At 41.6% G+C, this 14,060-nt stretch overlaps 1 pseudogene; it reads right to left on the bottom strand.

The window, feature by feature from the left end:
• LOC143168050 (myosin heavy chain, skeletal muscle, adult-like) overlaps positions 1-3,448 on the bottom strand; it is a 34,921-nt pseudogene extending 31,473 nt beyond the window's left edge.
• Positions 3,449-14,060: the final 10,612 nt, after the last annotated feature.

The raw sequence follows: 14,060 nt of genomic DNA, 5'->3' as shown, positions 1-14,060 counted from the left end.
AGGGATAATTTCCAAGACAGAGATGGAAAACAAAGAATGAGAAAAACAAATCAGTTTTTATGCAGATGGAAGGTTAGCGGCACGGCTCACGTTGCTGCATCTTTGTACGTGGTGTTCAGTGCAGCCTTTAACGCCTTGCAACGGAGAGGGAGCGCCATTCCCAACACTGTCTGCAGATGGCACAATGGGTTTAAATTAGTTTTTATTAGTCCACCGAGAAGGTGGACCCTGTAAAATTAAGGCAACACAGTAGCATGCGAAGCTCTCTGTATTTTTTTTTTAACAAAAAATCCCAAATCCCTAGAGTAATGCCCTCTCACATGTATCTTTCAGCTTTATAAATGAACTTCCTCATTTAAGAGAAGAGATGTGTGTCAGTGCAGCTGACTACACCAACACCAAACCTCTTTTTAGTGCACAGCTGTGACCAGGGAACTCAGAAGGGAGCATCGAGCATGAAGAACAGCATGGAAGAAAACATGGCAATTCTTTACACAAATTCATTCTGGAGTCTTGTCTACAGGCTGGGTGACAAAGTGCTGAAGGCTGAGACGGTATTCTGGGGAAATGCTGTTACATGCTTCCCTTATTCATATACTCTTGCCTGGCATCTGATTTCAGCCTGCATCTGAGATAGGATGCTGGGCTAGACAGAACTATAACCTGAGTGTTTTATTTAATGTTCTTATGAAAAGGCACATGCTACTGTTACAGAGATTGTGAATACTAAGAAAATAGAGTATTCTGTGAATAAACTCAAAAGAGGGCAGAACAGGTTGTTGTCCATCTGAGAGCTAGGTGATTTTCCTTATATCAAACACCGTCAGTACATCTCTCAGCTGTCTCAAAGTTTTTCTGAGATCAGTCCCGGCATAGTGAGCAGCTGGTGAAAACTGAGCCCGGGAGATTCTGAAATGGTGCTGATGGAAAGAGTGCTTGTGATGAACTTGCCTTGGCCACAACAACCCATCAATCACAGACACCTGCCTCTGAGTGAGAAAAGAATATTCAGCCTTGGAATCTCCTTAGGTTTGCTGTGCCCTTGGGTACTCAAATAACACGCTGACACGTGTCACACGCTTTGATGCACATACCATCTCACAGACTGTGGTGACACACACTTGTGCCGCAAGGATGTTTGTTGCTTGCTCTGTGCTAGGGAATGAAGCCCACGCCTTGCAAATGCACCGGTGGGCTCAGATTGCAGCAGCTGGGCTGCTCAGCAGAAAGGGGCATCAGAGCATGTGCTTTCTTCCCTGGAAGGATCCTTTCTGAGGTTACTTTCTAACTGTCAGGCAAGTGGTCCCAGCTGTCCCAAATCTGTCCCTTTTCTTATGCTGCCCCTCAGGGCTGTTACATTGACCACAGGCAGGAGAACAAGCCAGTGGAAACTACTGCCTGATGCAATTGAAATGACTCTTAACTTGAGCACAACCACTCTGGAGTTCAGAGTTCCTGCACTTCCCCTGTCAATAGGAATGAAACAAGGAATAGGAATGGCACAATCACATGCCAGTGGGAACTGACTGCTCTCTTTACACTTGCAGCCACTCAGGTGCTGTGGATGTGGCCAATCTCATAGAATGCTAATGGATAGATACATAGACAGACAGACAGCACAGAGAAAACTGCTGTCTTACATTATCTTCCTCTCCCTGGAAGACTTCCCCTGTGTAGATGGAAACTGGAGAGAAACTGAGTCTTGGGCCTTTCCCACATTAAGAAGATGTTTCTTTAAGTAGAGTTCCACTAGTGTTCAGAGGGATGGAGGCCAGGTAATGGGTAAACAAGCGTAGGTGTGCTTGGGCTGTGCATCCTGACTGTCTCCTCAGTTGCACTACACTTTCTGCCTTTTGATAGTCCTGCAACCCAAAAATATGCATTGATATTTTCTGCTCTGCAGGCACAGTCTTGGGCAAACACTAGAAGGGGGAGCCAATGACATACCTGCATTTTGCTGGGCTGTTGGTCTTTCTTCTTCTCACCAGTAACTGCAATTGTTGCAAAGTACTGGATGACACGCTTTGTATTCACAGTCTTCCCTGCACCGGATTCTCCACTGCTGAAATGAAAATATTAATTGTTACAGGAAACAGGAAACATTTTTACTTCTCTGTCAGCTTTGTCACACATACCACAATATACTTACGTGATGAGGATTGACTGATTGTTCCGATCTGAAAACAAAGTCACAGAGAGAGCCATTCAAATGAGGTGTGGAGGGCTTCTGTTCCTCAGACATAACTAGCTGACTTCAAGGGAAAGAACTATATTGTAACTGTATTTATCACTTTGTAACCAGATAAGGTAAATTCTGCATTAGTCTGCATATGGATTTTTTTGTGCGCAGAGGGATGGAGCAGCCCAAAATCTAACTCCAAGTGGTGGTTCTTTATAAGGCTTCCCATTTACTGTTTGTTTTCTTGTATGTATAGACCTTGGCTTAAATATTGTTTAATCAGAATCAGATTCTCTGCTGTGTTCCTTCCTTACTGTTTCTTTAAATTCCTTACTAGGAATGTGGGCATAAAGCCATATAGCTAGCTACTGCCTTTCCTTCATTATCTGACAGCACAGAGGTCATTAAGATGCCACAGGCAGTCTAATCTTGAGTTGTGCCGTAGGACTATGGGAGCTGTTGCCATCAGGCACTGAGTAGAACAGCACCTAAGATGCCTGAACTGTCAAGTGTTCCTTGACCAAGCAGCCAGCCCCGCGTATGTCAGGATTTCCCATTCTTGCCAAATGACTCACCAGTCAGCATGAACTGATAGGCGTTGTCAGAGATGGAGAAGATGTGTGGAGGGGCCTCCTGGCGCTTCTTGCCTCGGTAGGCCAACACCACCTCCGGGTTGTACACCGGCAGCCACTTGTAGGGGTTGACAGTGACGCAGAAGAGACCCGAGTAGGTCTGCGAGGAAGGGAGACAGCACGTTGGCTTCCACTTAGCCTGGCAGAGCAGTTCCTCCTGCTACCCAAAGGAAGACTGCTGCTGGTACTTACGTAGATCATCCAGGCTGCATAACGCTCTTTGAGGTTGTACAGCACAGCGGGTTCGTGGAGGTGGGTCATCATGGCCATGTCCTCAATTTTATCAAATTTGGGAGGATTCATGGGAAAGACTTCATCATCCTTCACAGTCACAGTCTGACAAAACCAGAAGGGAACAACAGGAGAAGAAATCTAAGCCAGGGAACTGCCTGAACTGGATGATCAAGTATGAGTAACAGTTGGTATCACTTACTGTATCATCATATCTTTTAACTGTGACTTTGCCACCTTCTCTACTCTGTATGGTACCTTTCACATACATTTGCTTTTCATCCACTACAAAACAGGCTGCCTTAGCGTCAAATGGGCGATTCTGGGCTTCAATTCTCTCCTTCTCAGGCTTCCATAAATAGGGAGCAGCTTCTCCAAAGATTGCCATCTCTGCATCTGAACTCATGGCTGGAGTTGCTCTGGAGGAATTCAGAAAGGTTTCAGAGAGCCTGTGCATTTGTAATTTATATTTATCCAGAAAGTGGTCATGCTCAATGACTAAAAGGAAGAAGAGGACTAATCAACGTCAGGCACTTAACTTCTGCCTCAATTTTAAGTATCCACTGAAGAAGTCCTAATAAAGAAAGTTCCTTTTGTAGACAGAGGTGTATTGTCTTTGAAGACATCCCCCTCAAATGGGATGCCTGTGTGCCCAAGTGAGGGCAGAGGGAGTATCAAGCTAGAAGTCTTCAAAAGTCTCTCCTGCTGTATCTTCACATGCTATTCACACAGCTGCACAGCCACATACTTCTCAAAGCCACGTACACATAGCCACTTAGATTGTTTTATTAGACATCTAAAAATTTAGGCACAAGTAAGATCCATAAGTGAAGAAAATTGGCTCTCACACATTATTTCTAAGAGGAGGTATTCTTGGCACCCTCCTGTTTTCTATGTTTAAATACCAAGCAGGGGAAGTTCAACTATTTGCTGTCTGTACCAAGCACTGGAACAAATTGTGAGGGTCAATCATCACCTATCTAAAGCCAAACCTGTTTATAATATGAACAAAATATAAAACATCTTTCTAGATCTGTGGCAAAATTAGTTAATAAAGGACTATAATATATATTGAAGGTAATAATTAATAGCATAGTATTATCTAGGTAAATAAGTACTTGATATAACATTTCAAAGAATTTCAATTACAAAGTACCTTTTAGCTTTAACATATATAGAGTAATATTGGTTATGAATCATTAAAAGACAATTAATGTGTACCAATATGTACCAGTCATTCAGTTAGGGATTTGTCTAGTAGAAATATTTCAGAAAACTGCTTTATGCTCAGTTTTGTTTTACATATTTAGCAATATCTAGTAAAAATTCTTCAACACAAGTAGATGCTATTGGTTGCTACAGTCAGAAGGACTGATGTGGATAATTCAAGAGCATCTGGAAATAACACAGGTAGAAATAATGTAGGCAGGAACTAGTATAAACAGAATGTTCTTCCCCAGGCAAGCTAATATACAGGCTAGCAAAAAAAAAAAAAAAAAATTCTAAACTCCTGCTACTTCATGGGCTGTCTGATGTACTGTGGTACTAAAAAAGATAAAAGGACAGAACTGAACAACTCAGATTTATACTTCCAATACTCCCATTTATCACAGTACTGAAACAATCAACATGGAGTGATTTTATGTGCAAGAAAATGATGAAAGGAGTCTGAAGGCATTTGTAATGCTGGTTTTAGACACATTGCTGTAGAAGTGCTGATCTCTTTCAGCAAAACCTTTCTGCTATGGGATATACACCTTGCAGGACTTTGAGGGACTGCATCTCTCAAGAGCCTTTAATACCCAGGAATTTCAAAGCACAGAATCCAGAACCTTCAACGTACTTTGAAAGTATTATTCTATGTATATAGAGCCCAGTGTTTTTGCCTATGTGATCCTGCCTCCAAGTGGCTCAAGGGAAGCAACATGAAAGAAAGAGAGAAATTATTTCACAGTGTCCATGAAAAAGTTAAGCAGAGCATCAGAAGATGACAATAGGTTATCAGAACATTTCTTGAGGGGCACAGTCTGTTAAACTACTGAAAGTCTTTGATAGGAAATAGTGTAAAATTTAGATCTTTATGCGTTCATGAACAGAGAAGGCAGCATTCTCTGGGAGAATAACCTGTACTTCCATCCCTTTCAGCTCTGATTTCAGTGAACATTTTTTGGTATTAGGATGGAAGGCACATGTGTGGAGGGTTCCTTCTGTTGCTCTGGTGAACTCTCCCAGTCACTCAATCACTAACTTTCCCCAGAAAACCTAGAAGGGAATGATGCGTATTAAGTTCTCTGTGAGGGTGACTCTTTGTGCATAAACAGATCTGTCTATCAGACAGGAGGCAAGATCGTCCTGAACTTTGTTCTGGTTTCAGGACCTGTGTGATAAGCCAAAGTCAGCATATAATGTTCTAGACCTTACCCCAGAGGAAACTAACTTAAGGCAGGATAAGCTTAAACCCTTCTTGAATTGTACTTTGAGCCTCCTCTCTGAACATAACCTCAGTTTCAGGCTTCCAGTAGTTGTGCAGATGGCAGGGGGTGAATTTTAATCATCTGTAAATCCCAGAATCCCAGGTTACACCACAAAAAGACGTTACTGTCACTGTCTCTCATGTCCTCTTGGCTAAGCTTGAGTATCTGTCACTTTTCTTTCCCAATAAATGGAGTATTTCCTACCAAGAACTGTGAATATGCTCATATTGATTAAAACAGCATATATCCTTTTCAGTGAACCTGTTTCTACAACATGGTCTTTTGCCACTTGTCCTTGCCATTGTCTGGGTGAGCTTCAGTCATTGCTCCGGATCAATTAGCAAAACTACATGTTATTTGTTAAACCCTTACCTTCAGAGAGCCCAGGAGGAAATCTGCTTTCAGTATCTGTGTGGAATGGTTAAAGAAAAGACAGAGAGTGTTAACTCAAAAACAGCCCATTGTCTTGAGCATATGCTCTATCAAACATTTATACACCTTGTGTAGTCTCTCCCAACAGTTGAACTGTACACAGAGCCTTACAACTCTTGAGCTAGAGCCAAATCCCACAGAAAATCTTGTGTTCCTCTCCACATTACTGTGATCTGTAGAAAAGAAATCTAATGTCTAGGAAAAGATCAGCTATATTACATATATTTTCAATTTCAACTGCCTTCACAGTTAGTTATCCTGTGCCCTTCATATGGCTTGGAGGCAGCAAAGTTTGTAGAAGGCCCCTCCAAGGAATGGCATGGCATGGCACAGCTCTTCTGCTTCTGCTTGTGCCACCACACTGGAGTGGTTTGGGTTGTATATCCTTGACATTGAATGTAAAGCATGACCTGGAACATTAGAAGTGGGGAATGAGAGGAAAATGCCCCTACATATTCCACCTCTTTGCAGAGCTGTGGAGATGCCATGGTCAGAGTATGAAGCAAGCAGATGTGAGTTACTGTGAGATGCTGAGGTAACAAAGAATAAGGTTGCCTTCAGCTGTGGCTCTTTATATGTAACCTCCTGCCCACACAGCATTCAAGCTGTGGTCAATAATAATTTACTCTTTAGTTGTAAACGTGTTGAAGCTCTGATCTCTCTGCTAATTACTCAGAGACAGGATTGGTTTAAGGTTGTATGGAGTCAGCTGCACTGGCCTGTTCTTTTCACACTGCTCTGTGCCAGGATGGAGGATGGAGGAACCCAAAGACAGCTCTGATAATGCCAAATAAGGCAACACTTGGCTCCTGACTTCAAGAGCTTGCTTTGACCAACAAGATGGGTTTTTTTCTAATTGTGCACAATTATTTCTTTACAGACTATGATTTTAATGGATCCCATCATATCCTCTCTGTCTATCTACACATGCTGATAGAGAAGGAGGAAGACTTAGTGAGGCAGAATTTTTCTCTTATTAAATTTCTTTACACCACTGTATGGGGTGCTGGCAAGCCTGAAACCAGCCTCAAGCTTGGGACAGAGTAAGACAACTGCCAGCTTATGGACCACAAGGCAGGCTTGCAGTCTTGGCCTGTAGGTTTACAATACCGGAGGCCTGCAGGCATACTCAAGGTCTCAGCCTGCGGGAAGAAGCCTGGCTTCTGTGCCACTCCATTATCCTGCAGAGGATGTCATGGAGCAGGCTGAACGTCGAACCAGAATAACTTTGACTTGCTCTATAAGGGTATGTGGAAGGAGAGTGGCTGCTCCTTTAAGAGTACCTGGTTAAGGACCTTTTTTGACACCACAAGGGACAGTAAGAAAGGGAGGAAGCCATAAACAAGAACATACCTGGACGCAAACCTGACTGACAAATGGTAAGGGAGGAGGTGATGGGAACCAAACCCGGTCAGTCACGCTACTTGATGAAGGCATGTGAAAATGTTTATTCCAGCAAGGTTACCAGATCAGGGAGCTTGTCAGTTGGGAAACTAAGCTAAAAGGGGGAACCAGAAACAATATATACAGAGACACAGACCTGACAAAACAAACATGGAGACAATGAGAAGAAACAAACCTCGCCAGTCACACTAATCGATGGGCTATCAAGAAACTACAGGCGCCACTTCCAGGAAGATCATCCTGGACTTCATGACTGACAAGATTGTGAACAAGGGGAGATCCCAGACAGGGTTGGGGTGGGTGCAGGAACTGACAGAGCTGTACAAACCCATGAGGGGACATGCAGGGAGGAACAAAAAGGGGGGTAAACAGAAAAGGGTAGAAGGGGCCGGTCGCATGTAAAATGGGGCCAGTCAGTGCACTTGTCTGGCTGAGCCCTGCACCTGATCACTGCAGTCTGTCCTGTCTTCCTACATCTTCTTATTAAAGCTTTTCTTAGTTATGAAGGTGGTGGTGAGTAGAAGTAACAGTGTCTTATAAGTGTAGATGTCTAAGGGGTGTTATGTTGGGCACACAAATGTTGACACGTAGGGATGAAGATCAGCATTTTCTCAAAGCTTTGACTGGGGGATGGGATATAGTTGAGAATAACTGTTGTCAAATACAGGGCTGTCTAAAATGGTGTCAGCTGGCTACTTTTAGTCACATGAATTGTATTCCATATTTCTGTTCTCTATTTGTTTGTCTCAGTAGGTGAGCTATTAATCAGAGAAAGCACAAAATTGTCTTACACACCAAAGTAGGTGGGACTGAAAACTCCTAAAATCAACGGCTTTCTTCCTCCCATCTTCCTCTCCTTCAGTGAGAAACCTAGATATAATTCCTTCCTCTGCCATGGGCCACTTCAACCCATAAAACCTTTAGACAAAAACATAAGAACAGCCGTATTTTGTCCCTCAAACCCATTGTTCTGTCCCCAGCCATGGCCAGGACAGATGTACAGGAAAGAATATAAGAACAGGGTACACATTTAGTGCTGCTTACCCAAAGTGCTCTTCCAGCCTGCAAAAGCTAATGGTTCAAGGAATCCCTGATCCTGATGTTATGCCTTTAGATTAAATAGTTCTTAATGGATTTCTTCTATGAAATTATTCAGTCATTTTTATACTCCTGTAAGCATTTAGCATTTACAACATCCTGTGTCAGTAAGTTAGTTGCATGTATGAAGAGCAACGACTTTTATTTGTTCTGAGCCATCCATCTGAAAAATTAATTGCTGTCCTCTACAGTGAAACATTATTTCCTATCTACTCTCTTTTTCCACCCATGCTTTTATACTCCTTAATAATTCCTAATTCAGAAGAGATCACATTGCTTTGTTCACTATTGTCCTTCCCTAAGCCTTCCCCAGTTCATTCATCTCCTTTTGGGGTGCATGTAGCTAGAATTGCATGCAGTATTCAAGCTGTGAGTACATCATATATTTATACACTCATGTAATAGTTTCTCTTTGTGCTCTATTCCTTTCCTAATAACGTAAAACAATCGATATCCCTTTTTGAAATATTACCAAGCATAGAAGCTAATGTTTTCAGAGGAATAGCTATTGTATCTGTGTGATCTCTTCTGAGTAGTGATGGTTATCTTAGAAACCATTTCTGTGTGTAAAAATGGGATTAATTTTTTCTCATGTGCATCATTTCACATTTATTATTATTATTAATATAGTCTGCAGCTTTATAACTCAATTACAAGATAGTTACAATGAGGAAAGCAAGAAATGAAACTCCCCATCCTTTCTCTTGAAGCTGCTCTGATATGAAGAAAAAACTCAAAGTGTTCTGAGTTAGAACAAATAGGAGAGAGCCAGAGATAACCACAGCTCTGTAGGATCACCAGCAAGGAGGTGTCCATTTATGCGATTCAATCAGCAGTTGCTTGCTGTAAAATATACTAAGAGGCCTTTGAATAAGTTTTAGCATGTAGAGCTAAACAGGTGGATTTCCTAACCAGCAGGTTAGGAAGTCACCCCTACTTTTCTGCCTGTGTACCAAGCACTCCTGTAGACTTTTTTTTTCTTTTTTTTTTTTTCTCTTGGAAGGTAGATCTTCAGAGGGAATGTTGAGAATGTTAATCTATTCCCACATGGGCCTATGCACACGCTGTGAGCTTGCCGAGAGCCATATAGCTATGTGAATGAGAGCTTGGGATCTGAATTCCTCAAGCGACAGTAAGAGTTGATTTCAGGTCTCTCACAGCTTGGGTAAATGCTCTTACCATTAGATTATTTTGTACAGGAGATGCGGTGGCAAAGTACACTCTGTTATGGCCCTAGAAAATGGCTGGCAGCCCCATTGTTCTTGTGACTCTTCCTGTGAGGGATTGTGTGATGGGACTGGTTTGCAGAGTATAAGCAGGCGTTCCCAGCATTTCTCAATATCTCTTGTGACGCAAGGTTAGAGTTGTTCAGGTCCTGCAGGAACTCTAATCTGGTGATGCTGAGAGGATGTGGGAAGGAATGTATGTTTTGAGGGTAGCCACCTTACGCAGGACATTACGAAGCAATAAAAAAATTCAGGAGCAGTCTGAGGAGGAACATTATCTTCTAGATATGACAGACATCCACAATTGCTGCTTCTTTTTGTTTGCCATAGCATATAGTTGTCCTTTAAGAGGGCTTTCAAGTTCCTGGATATATGTGGACATCAGTGTTATTCCCAAAGGAGAGTGTCCCCTGTTGATAACCATCCCATAGGCCTGCTTTCCCGCAACTGCAGGGCCATTACATTGAAAGAACAAGAGTATACAAAGACAAGGAAAGGTTGTATGTGTGTCCTTGAGCATGCTGACTTTCTGGAACATCCCAGTAAGGCACTGAGGAGCTAAATGACTCAGGGGTCTCGATGTCTACCTTGCTTCCCATTGTATGAGTGGGGGAAAAATGTCTCCTTTGGGCAAATGAAATATAAGAGACTTCTACTCTTGTGGCCAACTAAAAATTTCCATTTCTAGTTAGATAAACTGAACCATCAAAGTTTATTTAAGTTGAAAAAAACAATCAACCAAATGGGTTCCACGTAAAGACTCAGAAAACATCATGTACCAGGAAGATTTGTTCAAAGTACATTTTAAGTCAATTCAGGTAAACATACCAGTTAAGTTCTAGAAGTACTGTATATATCTATGCAGATATAGATACGATATTGATGTGATGAGTCTATCGTCCATCTTGACTGATGTGTTGTTGTTCATACTACTTATTTTCACATGATATACGTGGATGTGAATTTATCAAAAGCATAAGTATGGCTGGAGTCTTTTATCTGTCAAGAAAAGTGCCACACTTTTATTGTGTCTGTTTCTAAACGTGTTGTACCAGCTGATTCATCTGCATGGTTTCTGTAAATTCTGCTATTCATGGAATTCTGTAAATTCTGCTATTTACATGGGTGGATCAATCAAGGCATCATCATGCAAACAACATCTTCATGAGTTCTCATAATTCTGGCTTTGTCAAACAATATATAAAATGTAAATGTAAGCCTGTCTCAGTAGCTGAAAGGTTAGATACCATGAAAAGCACAATCTGCAAAATTTGTGCATTTGATTATCTCATAAATTCTTTGCTCTTTGTGGATAAAGAGTGTTTGTTTTCTCTGTTCCTGTGCTTCTGGCAGGACTCCTCAGTTCCTTGCATTTAGTACAGGGTACAACATCACACCTGTTCATAGCACTAAATAGCTTTGATCCTATTACAGTTACCCAGTATCTTTTCCATTGGATGCTCATGAAGAGATAATTTTCCTAGTACAAGTGGCCAGTGAAGTAAGCCTGCCTATACTAAGTCCCCAAACCACCGATTGATAAGTTGCTATATCTGCAACTGTCTGACACCGTTGGGACAGATGGATATTTTGGTCTGAACTAGCGTAGCTATTCTCATGTTTCATACCCAACCCCCTTTTCCTAGGCCTTTAAGCAGATACATATTTGTTCCTCATACCATCCACCTTTCAGACTGTTTATCATTGCATCTTAACAGGTTATTGTGTTGCTGTTATTGCAGTACACCAGGAAGAATGAAAGGGCAAGAGAGACAACTAACTTCTTGTTGTCCCCCATCAATTTAAACAGCTTCTGAAGATATAATTTTTTGTGGCTTTAGCCTTCATGTAGGATTCTTTCATTACATCTTCAGTGATGCAAAGTTGCCTGGCCTTTAAGATCATTAATCTGCACTAGTAATTCTATAAGCTTGGACTGTATCCTTAACTGTTCATGCAGGTCTCTGAAAACCACAAAGATACTCTATCATATACATTATTAGTATTCATTATGGGATAAAGCCCATTCCCTGTGCTTTAAATTGTGCGTTTGCAAAGTTGTGTGGGACTGGTTCTGGAGAAAAGGAGGAAAAGAAACACCATCCACAAGATGAAGAACTGTGACATGACTCACTGCAATTTAATGCCATGGTAACCCCACAGTGTTATTTGGTAATGTCCTGTCTATTGAAAGCTTTTTGGCATACAGTCTCCTATTCCATGGGCAGAAGAGTGAGAATTCCTCCACAGCTCTTCTCAGATTAGACAGAATGATTTTTAGGCTCAAATGATCAGTGATGGCAGAATAAATGCATATTCATGGAAAGATGTATCTTCAAATACGTTTTTGAACTCAGCAAGGGTTCCTGCATTTAATAGAAACAAATGTGTTGAGCTTTGAAAATATGTACTAAAAGTTCATCTTCTCAGCCTGACTTTAAATGACACTCTTTTCTAATGAAAGTTGAAAGATAATTTATGTAAAGGGAAAAGAAAGTTAATCTAAATTTGTCAAAAGTGTATGATACTGCATGCTGATTTTCTGCATCATTGAGCATGAGTTTGACACTGCATCAAGGCCAAATAGAATTAATGATAATCTTTGAGGGATTCCTTTCTAAAAATATATTTGCAAGCTTTTTGCACAGCTGTCAACTACCCCCAGTCTAGAAGAGCTTCTGTTGTAATACTGGAACATGGGCATTGAAGATGTCTTTCAGCTAACTACTGAACACTGTAAAATGGTCAATGGTACATATTGTGTATTTTAGGGGAAAGGTGATCTCTATCCTAAATTTACTGTTCTATCTTCTTTTCCCAGCATAAAGCAGTGATATGATCATATCTTTAGGTTGTTGTAAAGTTGGTAGCAATCCATATTCTGTGCAAGTTACTGACAAGAACTATTTATTACCCTGTGGACTGCGGGGCTGTTTCACCTTAAACGGCAGGTCTCCTACTTCCTTCTGCCCTTCCTGAGGCAACCAAACTAGAAAGCGATTCATTACCAGGCCATCTTTTGTACCTTGGCATTGTGAAGGCAACAAACCGCTTTTTTCCCAGGCAATTCTGGCAGCAAAAGCAGAAGTAGAGGCAGGAGCAAAGGAAACAATACAGATTGTTTGCTCCCACGTAGAGCTGGTCGAACACCTGTACTGTCTCTTTGTACAAGACCAAATTATATTGCTTATTTGGGATGTCATCTAGTAGTGGCAGAGAAAAAAAAATGGTGTTGGGAAAAAAATGGCTTGACTTCCATGCCAGAATTGTTCAGCTAATAAAATGATGACAATTGTACATTCTGCCTGTTGCCAAATAGATAAAATGAATAGTAACAAGTAGCCAAGACCAGATGGGATTTACACAAGATTTCCAAAAACGTGCGGGTATGAAACAGCTGAACTACTGGCTGTGGTGTGTGAGCTCTTACTAAAACTGCCTTGCTTTTGGAGATCTGAAGTTGTCTAGTAGAATGCTAATTTTTAAAAAGTGTTTCAGGGAACTGTGGCCCAGTAAACCTGGTGCCTGTACTGGGAAAAGAGTAGAAGCCAATAATGAGTAGAAAGGACACACTGTTAAATATAGCATACTGAGAAAAATAGCGTTTGTAAAGGGAAGTCATATTCCACAGACCTAGTGGAGAATCAAAAATAGGTGGATAGGTGGGAGAACCAGCTGGTATTGCCTTAATGAATATCTAAAAGCCATGTGCGAAGGTATATCACTTTTCTTAAAGAAGCTAAGTGTGTGTCTGTGTTGTTATATGAGATAGTTCTGAGAAGTGATCCTGGACGAGGACAGTCCAATAATCATTGCTGCAGGCATATGAGTGTCCCTGGGGATGGTCTCTGAGTGTCCCAAGTGGCTTGATCTGAAGCAAATCCCAGGAGCAGCTTGGGGGAAAGCTCGCTCCAGCAGCTCTGTTTATATATATATATTGCATTAGAGCCCAGCACAGCCCTCTGGTACTGCCTCAATGGGCCTTGTGTCCTCACACTCCTTATGTAACCTCACACCCCTCTTAAGTAATGCCCCATATACCCTTGATATCCTTCACTGTAGAGCCTGCTAGCACGTTATGAAACGGCTATCCTTATTTTAAGTCATTAATGTACTGAGTAAAGATAACGAGGGTGTCAGAAGGATCTTGCCTAGTGCTAAGGACTCCACTGCTTTTTGTAAAATATCTTCTACATCTGGGACATCAACATTGTGCTTTGCTCGAGCTGTTTCCTAAAGTAAGCAGTAAAGACAGAGTGGGGAAGTGACCTGACATGGTCAAGACTGCTTTTCTCTATTGCCCATACCTGCCTCACCTTTCTCCTGTAGTCTTGACAGCAGTCAGCTGCAGAGCTGCACAGGTCACAGGGCTGACCCCAGGGCT

This window comes from Aptenodytes patagonicus, chromosome 16 (assembly GCF_965638725.1).
Source record: "Aptenodytes patagonicus chromosome 16, bAptPat1.pri.cur, whole genome shotgun sequence".
NCBI classification, from domain to species: Eukaryota; Metazoa; Chordata; class Aves; order Sphenisciformes; family Spheniscidae; genus Aptenodytes; species Aptenodytes patagonicus.
Note: the sequence above shows the minus strand (reverse complement) of the source record. Positions and strands in the feature narration are given on the sequence as shown.